This window comes from Pundamilia nyererei, unplaced genomic scaffold (genome assembly GCF_000239375.1).
Source record: "Pundamilia nyererei isolate P.nyererei 1_Seehausen unplaced genomic scaffold, PunNye1.0 scaffold00092, whole genome shotgun sequence".
NCBI lineage: Eukaryota > Metazoa > Chordata > Actinopteri > Cichliformes > Cichlidae > Pundamilia > Pundamilia nyererei.
The window spans coordinates 1,380,849-1,389,372 of record NW_005187493.1 but is presented as its reverse complement, the minus strand read 5'-3'; the positions used below and the strand labels follow the sequence as shown (position 1 = coordinate 1,389,372).

Genomic DNA, 8,524 nt, shown 5'->3' with positions numbered 1-8,524 from the left:
ATGACTAATATTGCCTACAGTTGTTTTTATATATCCAGACGTGCTCCCAAACCACAAACGGCAATTATAAACCACATGTAGTCAATATAAACTGTTGTTACTAAGAGGAAGAGGTATTGCTTTAATTTACCGCAACTCTTCCTCTTGTGCAAAGAAAACTGAGTCAGACTTGTCTGCTGACATGAATCCACCAAAATTTCTCTCGAAATTATTAAGAAATGAACCGACATACAGGATGCAAATAAAACTTTCTCTTCTGCAAAAAACAAAACAGAACTCACTTCTCTAAATAACACTGAGATCAATTTTGCTATCAAGATATATTTACATAAAAAACCTTTTTGACAAAGCTTATAGTTGGGGCAGGATCAGGTGACCCTAAGTTATACTGCAATAGGCATAGGCTGCTGGAGGCATCCCATGATGCATCGAGTGTTTCTTCTTCACTGACATTTTTTCACTCACTATGTGTTTATATCATTTAATCATTTGTTATTATTAAACTCTGGCTCTCTCCCATCGTGTGCTTTTTGTCCGGTCTTCCTTGCTTCACCCCAGTCGAAGCAGATGGTCGCCCCTCCCTGAGCCTGGAGGCTTCTTCCTGTTAAACAGGAGTTATTCCTTCCCACTCTCGCCAAGTGTTTGATAATAGGGGATCATCTGATTGTTGGTGTATTGACCTTACAGTATAAAGTGCCTGGAGGTGACTGTTGTTGTGATTTGGTTTAATATATAAATATGAACATATGAGCATGTTTCATGTGCCTGGAAAGAGGAAACGCAGTAAACTAGCTAGCAACATAATTTGACTCCAAGTTTATATTCACCTTTAACTCCTCATTTAAGTCGACACCTTTGTCAGTAACTTTGCATACAACACTTAAATTAAACCTTACATTTCAGAGGTTAAAAGAGCAACAACAACAACAAAAATCAAGTTGTTAGCACTTCCATTTATCAGGCCGCAGTCAGTTCCTTTGTATTTGCTTCAAATTAATATCAGGGCAGGAAATTACTAACGCTTGATATGATAGGCCAAAACATTGCCCGTGATAACAAAGGCGTCATGATACAGCGGTACTCAACATGTGTCGAGATAATAAATGATATGCACTGCACTTGCCTCTTCACTGCATGCAACCTGGTTACTCCTTCACTTTATAATGAATGACCACGAACAGTCACAAAGCAGGCACTCTGTAATTCATGTTGGTTCTGCGGGTTCTCGGGGGTTTGGGAGTCAGGGAGGAAACCTTCCCATCACAATTCTAACACCAGTTTAACTGGTCTGGGCTAGGCTGCACTTGGTTGTGTGGGCTGACTTAAATATTTATCCCCGCTCCCCAGAACTGCTTTCAAATGTACGTTTTGCAGCAGGCAGATCAAATGTCTACATTTATTGACTCAAACAAACTGTGGGAAGCACAATTTTGTGACGGACATCAAATGAATCAAATGTGCGAAACCCTGTCAAACATGTACTGATAATATCTGGCAGGAGGAACCAGTAGAGAGGATTACTGCATGTGCATTTTGCCCCATTCTTGGTTGACAGTGGTCAGAATAAATAGTCCGTCGGGCTCTAGTGCCAGCAGTGTTTTCCCCTTGTCTTCACAGCAGGACACAACAGAACAGCCCTGTGGTTTTCAGTGAAACTACCACAGCCTGCCTGTAGAGCAATGACTCTCATAATGAATGATCAGCCTTTCTGTGGTCTCACTGTCTGAGCTGTGAGTCGTTCAGGAAGTGAACAACCCATGACTTGTCACCCTAAAAACATCTCCCGGTTTCCTTTTCCAGCATAGAACAGCTTGCACAACCAGGGGACACACTACAGCTGCACATCTGGAAGCTTCAGCGTCTGACAACACTGGGGTCACCGATCGCTGCCAGAACTGGTCGTGAAGCTCACAGTTACCTCCACACATTTCATTCATTTACTGATTCTTCTAAGCAAAATGCAAACCAGTGACACTGAAGGCCAGTGGGCGGAGGTAGAGAGAAAGCAGGCCAGGGCACACAGAAAGCCTGCTCTGTCCCGACACGTGGTGCTCCTCCATAGCGCTCCTTTGTTAATTACACTGGCAACAAAGTGCAGCAACAACAGGCCACATGGACTTTTTCCTCCTCACCTACATGTTCACTGACGTGGCAGGGAAAACAGCAAACTACAGCAAGCAGCGGATGAGGCAAATCGCCGCCTGCAACTTCCATTTCCACATCTGTGCCACATTACATAAATATCAGTGTCACACACTCTGATCGCAAGCGGCTTCGAGTAATCGTCAGCCCAGATACTGTACTCACCTCGCCCGTCTGTCTCTCTCTCTTCTGTGGCAGGTAAGCTCACTTTAGCTCTATAAGGAAGACATGCTCACTAATCTGCCACGTATAACTCGCATACAAACGGGTCACAAGTGGCAGGTCGGTAAGGTTTAAAGCCCAGCAGTGGATCTGCTGTGGAGAAGCCAATACACCGAGATGATTTCGGCCTCCACTGTGTTTTTTGTCTTCAAGCCTGCACCCCTTTTGGGTTGTCTTCCTGTTGCTTCTAGCAAATCTCGGAGGCGGAGCCAAAATAATTCACCAGCAAATGAATGAAAAACTCCCGAGCTCAGCTGTGCGTCTTAAACTTTTATAAAGTGTCCAGAATCTGCAGTTATTAGCAATATATGACAATCAGTCGGAAGGTAGTTAAGGATAATTGATATGTAGTAGGCAAATCTAATTTGTCCCATCAAAACTATTATTTAGAATATATATTTACATATTACCGTGTCTGAGTTTGTGCGTCGTGCAGGAGAATAACATAGCCTGCTTACGTCGCTTAGAAATATTTAACTACTGATAACAAGCAAACAAATAGTTTCTTGAGATTTCAGCTTATAAAACAAATCATTTCTTAGTTTGAACTGACTTATTTTTTTAACGTTCAAAGATGAAAAAACTGCTGGTGGCATTGAAAAATAAATAAACAGACTAATAAATAACTCAAATTGATCAAATAATGCTAATTATGAGTTAATTAACACATCATCAAAATTTATATGAAGTACCTGATAGATTTTTAGATCCTCCCCAAAAATATGTTAAAAATCCGTCCATCCAGTCACTGAAGCAGTGTGGTTCTTCAAATGAGTTTTAACTGTAAGATTGAAATCACTCTTCTTTTTCTGCATTTCCTACAGCTAGACAGATACAGACAGACTGATGCAGATATAGATATGGTCTAGATATAGACCCACACTGGGGAAATTCACTTGTTACAGTAGCACGAGGGGCAGAAAGAAAAAGTGAATTAGAGAGACTTCAGAAAAGCATTAAAATACATGAATAAATAAGAAAAATGATTTACAAATAAACACTACACAAGACTGGTTTGTACAATACTATACACAGCAAAATACTCTAAAAGATAAATCAAAGTTTTTGTTAAATACATAAATAAAGTGCAGCAGGAATGATAATATATACACGCTTATTTTTTTTCAGCAAGTATTTATCCTATGTGCCTATCGTACAGTCTGACTGCTGTTGGGATGTAGGGCCTGCAATGATGCTCCGTCCTACACAGTGGCTGTAATTGTTAACTGTTGAAAGAGCTGCTCCGAGTCTCCACAGTCTCATGCAGGGAGTGAGAGCTGTTGTCCATAATGGGCATTAGCTTGGCTAACATCCTCCTCTCACCCACCTCCTCTATGGAGGCTAGAGGACTAGCCAGTCTATTAAAAGTTGTACAACTTCTTTGAAATATGCATATATGTATTGTCCTCTGTTTACTGTGTACCAGTAACTATGTAATAGTTTATTTCATACCCTAAAATCACCCTTTACATAAATACCAAACTAAAGTTTGCAAACTTTATCTAGAGACATATGGACCTGCAAATTAATTTAACAGTTTTTCTTTAATCTCTCCATATGTTCAGTATTTAAAACATCACCTAATTTCAATTTCAAAACTGTTTTTTTTCAACAGCTAGTCTAAAAAACAATTCAAAAGAGAAACAGGTGTCCTCTAAAAAGGAGAAAAAGACTACACCACGTAAACTAAACAGTGTAATTAGATTAGCAAAATGGCTAATTGTGTATTTATTTAAAAGATGCAAATGGAATAACATCAGGCTTCATTCATCTCTGACAGCTAATAGTCTGTCCATACTGTTATTTTGAATGCTTATCCAATATAGAGTAGCAGGTGGTGGATATCAAGTCTGTCATACTGATGTAGCGTACGAGGTGGAGTATCCTGGACAGATTATCAGACTGTTACAACAATTCAGTGTTGCATTATTAGATAATAATGAATTACACGTGGCTATTAGGTTGAATACTTTTGGCTGTGAATCTCTTGTTAACAATAATCTGATCTTATCGTCTGTCCACACTAATGGACATCCTGTCTGTCTCCGTGCCTTGAGGGAATTCTGCATCAGGCACCCAAAACAACATACAAGTGTTTAGTACTGGAAATAAAGGGGCTTTAATGGGGTGAATTCAATCCCAGACACATTCATTATATTTACTTAATGGATGCTTACTGGTTATGAACAAACTCCACAGTCAGTCTGCACTGATGCATGGGGTCAAAAAACAAAAGCATGAATGGTGGACGTAGTATTTTATAAATAAAATCCCATTAGGTCAGCTAAAATTTCTGTGCTCTGATATCCTGCACAACATATCCATTTGGCGCTCAGTCTTTCCCTGCTTTTACAGCTTTCTCTCCAGCCATCACTCATGCATTTATGTGCCTGCTGCCTGCTAGAGGGGAAGAAAGTAGACATTATCTACTTGTGACCAGAAATGGGAATATAGTACAGTGATAGTGACGTGCAGGCTGTCCCAGTAGCTGGGACAAACTCTAAATCAAGGCATTGCTTCTCTAAAGCTGCTCGAGGGCTTTTTGCCTACCAGGAGAACTGCTGAGAAAACACAGAGTCAGTTGCAGAGATTTATAAGGAAGTGATCTCGAACTATTTTAAGAACCTTCGATAGACTCTTCCCTTGCAGACACTTTACTTGCCTTATAAACACAGCTGTTAATAATAACATCAGTGATGGCTCAGTTGTATGAAAGTGACCCAGTAAGCCCTGATACTGTGTTTAATATCATGACTGTAGCTTATGATTGAACATATAATGGACCAAATTGTCTCCTTTCTGTGTAAATTATGAAAATTTCTTTATTTTAAAAATCAGTTATCTAAAAGTTTCCGCCTCAACTTCACCTTTTCCAAGGTGCTTGGAGAAAAATAAAGAACTGGTGAGATAAAAACTACAGCAACACTTGAAACACTAGGGAACAACTTTGTTACGTGTTTCGACTATATGTGAAAGCCATTTGGCTGATGGCTATTACTATAAAGTACTTGAATGAGAAAGAAAGTAAGATACAAAATGAAATATTAAAGAATGAACAGTACCTGGAAGTGTTGACAAGAGATAATAATGATGCACTAAAACAAATGGAGGAACCTGATATAAGACTAACAGAATGTGAAAAAGAAATAAAAGACCTAAAAAAAAGCCAGAATTCCTCAGAGATTAGAACGACTATAAGGAGGGATTTAAATATCCCTGGTCCAAAGACGCTCACAATTTAACCACCAATACTTCCACCATCACTGAACCACGCCCAACAGAACAGAAAGTTTGGTTTAATGACACACACATCCAAGCAAAGATTCCCTTCAACCACTCCAAACAAGAAAAAGACTCAATGTAAATTCTCCAGCCACCTTGGACATCCTTTTTTGGGCAAAATGTTTCGTCCCCTGGAACCCCCATCTCCTGGATGATGGGGGAAAAGGAAAAGATCCATTCGACCGCCCATGGACCCGATCTCAATATTGGGGAAGAAGTCAGCTGTTGCCAACCCGAGCAGAACTGTATTGACTCCCGCTCCACTATCAGTGCTTGAATTTCGTCTTTCTTTTGTGCCAACTCCTTCTGTAAGTCCATTTGAACTTGTTTTTAAGAGCTGTAAAAACATCAGAGAATTTTTAATGAGAAGTGAGTCTTGTCAAAATGAAGTGATTTTAATATTAAAAGTAATTTTTGTCCCACTGAGAACAGAAATCACGTGATAGATACATACTGTAGACTCACAGAACTTGATTTCCCTTAAATAATTTAACAAATGATCAACAGAAAGCAGTAATAGAGCTTGGACAGGATAAATAATTGTATTTAAAGCCTATAAGAAAGGAGGTGCCATTGTCACAATGGTCACAAGTAAATAAGCTGTAAACAGCCGTTCCTTGTTGACCTCTTCTATGGTGAAATTTCTCTGAAGGAAAAAACATTTTTACGCAGTAAACATCCTTTAAAAGCTTTTTGTATATATTTCCAAAAATCCACAGAAATCTAGTGAATATCAACTTTTGTAGGCTTCCATAGTAAGATTTCGTACCGACCTTGAACTCCTACATAAAAGACAGCTCTCATTTCCTGCTTCTTTTCAAATACCTCCCACCAATGAATGATGTTACATCCTTGTGAAAAAACAACAAAGCCTCAAAGACAAAGAGTCAGTCGAACATTTTCACCTACAGGCCTACAAAATCACCATCTACTTCCTTTTTAATTAAGCTGGCTGCTTTTGTTCTGAAGAGGAATGATTTATTTTATAATGACACACTATGGCTTCAAATTTCTGGCACTTCAATGGGCACGAAAATGACACCTAGTTTTGCTTGTTTACTTGTTGGCCATCTGGAAGAATGAATTTTATACGACCACCAAAAAAAATCCTTGTCTACCATTCATCATGTCTTGGAAACGGTACATAGATGATGTATTTTTATTTTGGAAGGGATCAGTCTCCACAGTATTGGAGTTTGTACGATTTTTAAATGAACACTTTGCAGATTGATGTTTTACTCTTGTTCATAGTAGTAAAGAAATTAACCTTTTTGGCATAATAGTAACCAAAAAAGACAAATATCTGTCCATCTCTCTTTACTCCAAACCTATTGAAATACATTACTTCACACTGCAAGTTTTCAGCCTCAAAAATGCATTTGTGAAATTCCTGAACAATATAATTACAGCAAAGAAAAGATGTTATAAAAATGACAAAGAGGACTGGCTAAGATTTGCAGAAAATAAGGTGGACTCAAAAAACAGAAAGTTTTATCTGGTAACTAAGAAACCTCCAAAACCCAAATGAAATCTTGTTTTTTGCACAACCATTACAACAAAAACCAGGAACATTAAAGAAATAATTGTAAAACATTGGCACATCCTTTGAATTTACAGGAGATTTTTAAAGAACAGCCAATGATAAAAACATTAGGGATACGGTTATTCGAGCTTTTTGTGATTCTAAACCCCAGAAACAACACCTGGCAACTCATAACCTACAAGGTCATTTTAACTGTGGGTCTTCCATACATTGAGAATACTCAAAAATTTAAAACCAAGTGGCAAGATTATTGATGCAAAAAGCTTTATTACCAGCAAAACTAAAAATGTGGTCTACATGATACGGTGTCCATGCAACAAAACACCCTGTCCTGTGAAAGAATGAATTAACAAACACAGAAGTTCTATTAAGAGAAATGATTTAACCAGCCCTGTTGCAAGAAATTTTAATGAAAAACATTGTAGCTCATCTTTATTCTTTATAGGCATTGAAGCCATCAAGCTCAGTCAAAGAGCTGGTTATATCAATTTCATCAGAGAAAAGTGAGAGGCATTCTAGATATTCCATTTAAAGAGTTTATTTCCCAAAGGTATGAATGAAGATCTAGCTATTAATGAGTTTCTGTGATTCGATCTATTTTTGTCTCTGAAAAAATGTCGCTAAAAAAATTGTGATGCAAATTGTTGTTTAGTTCATGGAATTCATTTCTTAGAGTTCCTGTGATTGTTATGTATAATTTTTATCTTGTTTGCATTTTTTGTGCACCTGTGGGAATGACCCACTTTTACATGTATAAGGTGACATCCAGTCACCTTATCCTGTAATGGTTCAGTCCAGAGCCTATTTGAACAATCATCATCCCCATTAATGATTATGTTTATGTGTGAGTGGCTGATTGGTTCATTCGTTTTTTTATTTTCTGTTGTTTTATTTTAATTAAGCACAAGCTGATTGGTGTTTTGTAATAACCCCGATGAAGGCCACAAGCTGAAACACGTTTGTCTGATAATAAAGTTGTTCCTTAGGGTTTCAGGCATCTCTGGAGTTTTCATCTCACCACCCCTTTATTTTGAAAAACACAAAGCTCAGACACCAGGTAAATACTCCACACACAGACCACTACAGTATGATGCATTAGGTTTCTTATACATTCTGTATCTCTTTTTAAAAAGTACTTATTCTAAATGATTAAAGTTTAATATTATCACTGAAAAATGCAAGCGCTATTAATATCTGAGGACCTTTCTCCCCCACAATTCCCCTGAAAACCGTATCTCTACCTGACGTATATAACTTAATTATTCATTTCAAGATTTACACCTGTGTTTTCTGCAGTTAAGAAAATACATGAAAAGTAACACAAGTTGAATTCTA

General features: G+C 38.0%; 1 protein-coding gene across 1 annotated transcript in view; it reads right to left on the bottom strand.

The window, feature by feature from the left end:
* Positions 1 to 2,559, bottom strand: part of cdk4 (cyclin dependent kinase 4) — a 15,882-nt gene extending 13,323 nt beyond the window's left edge. Inside the window, exon 1 of the mRNA XM_005739541.1 lies at positions 2,308 to 2,559. The gene's annotated coding sequence lies outside the window, so the exon portion shown is untranslated. The remainder of the gene's footprint in view (positions 1 to 2,307) is intronic.
* Positions 2,560 to 8,524: the final 5,965 nt, after the last annotated feature.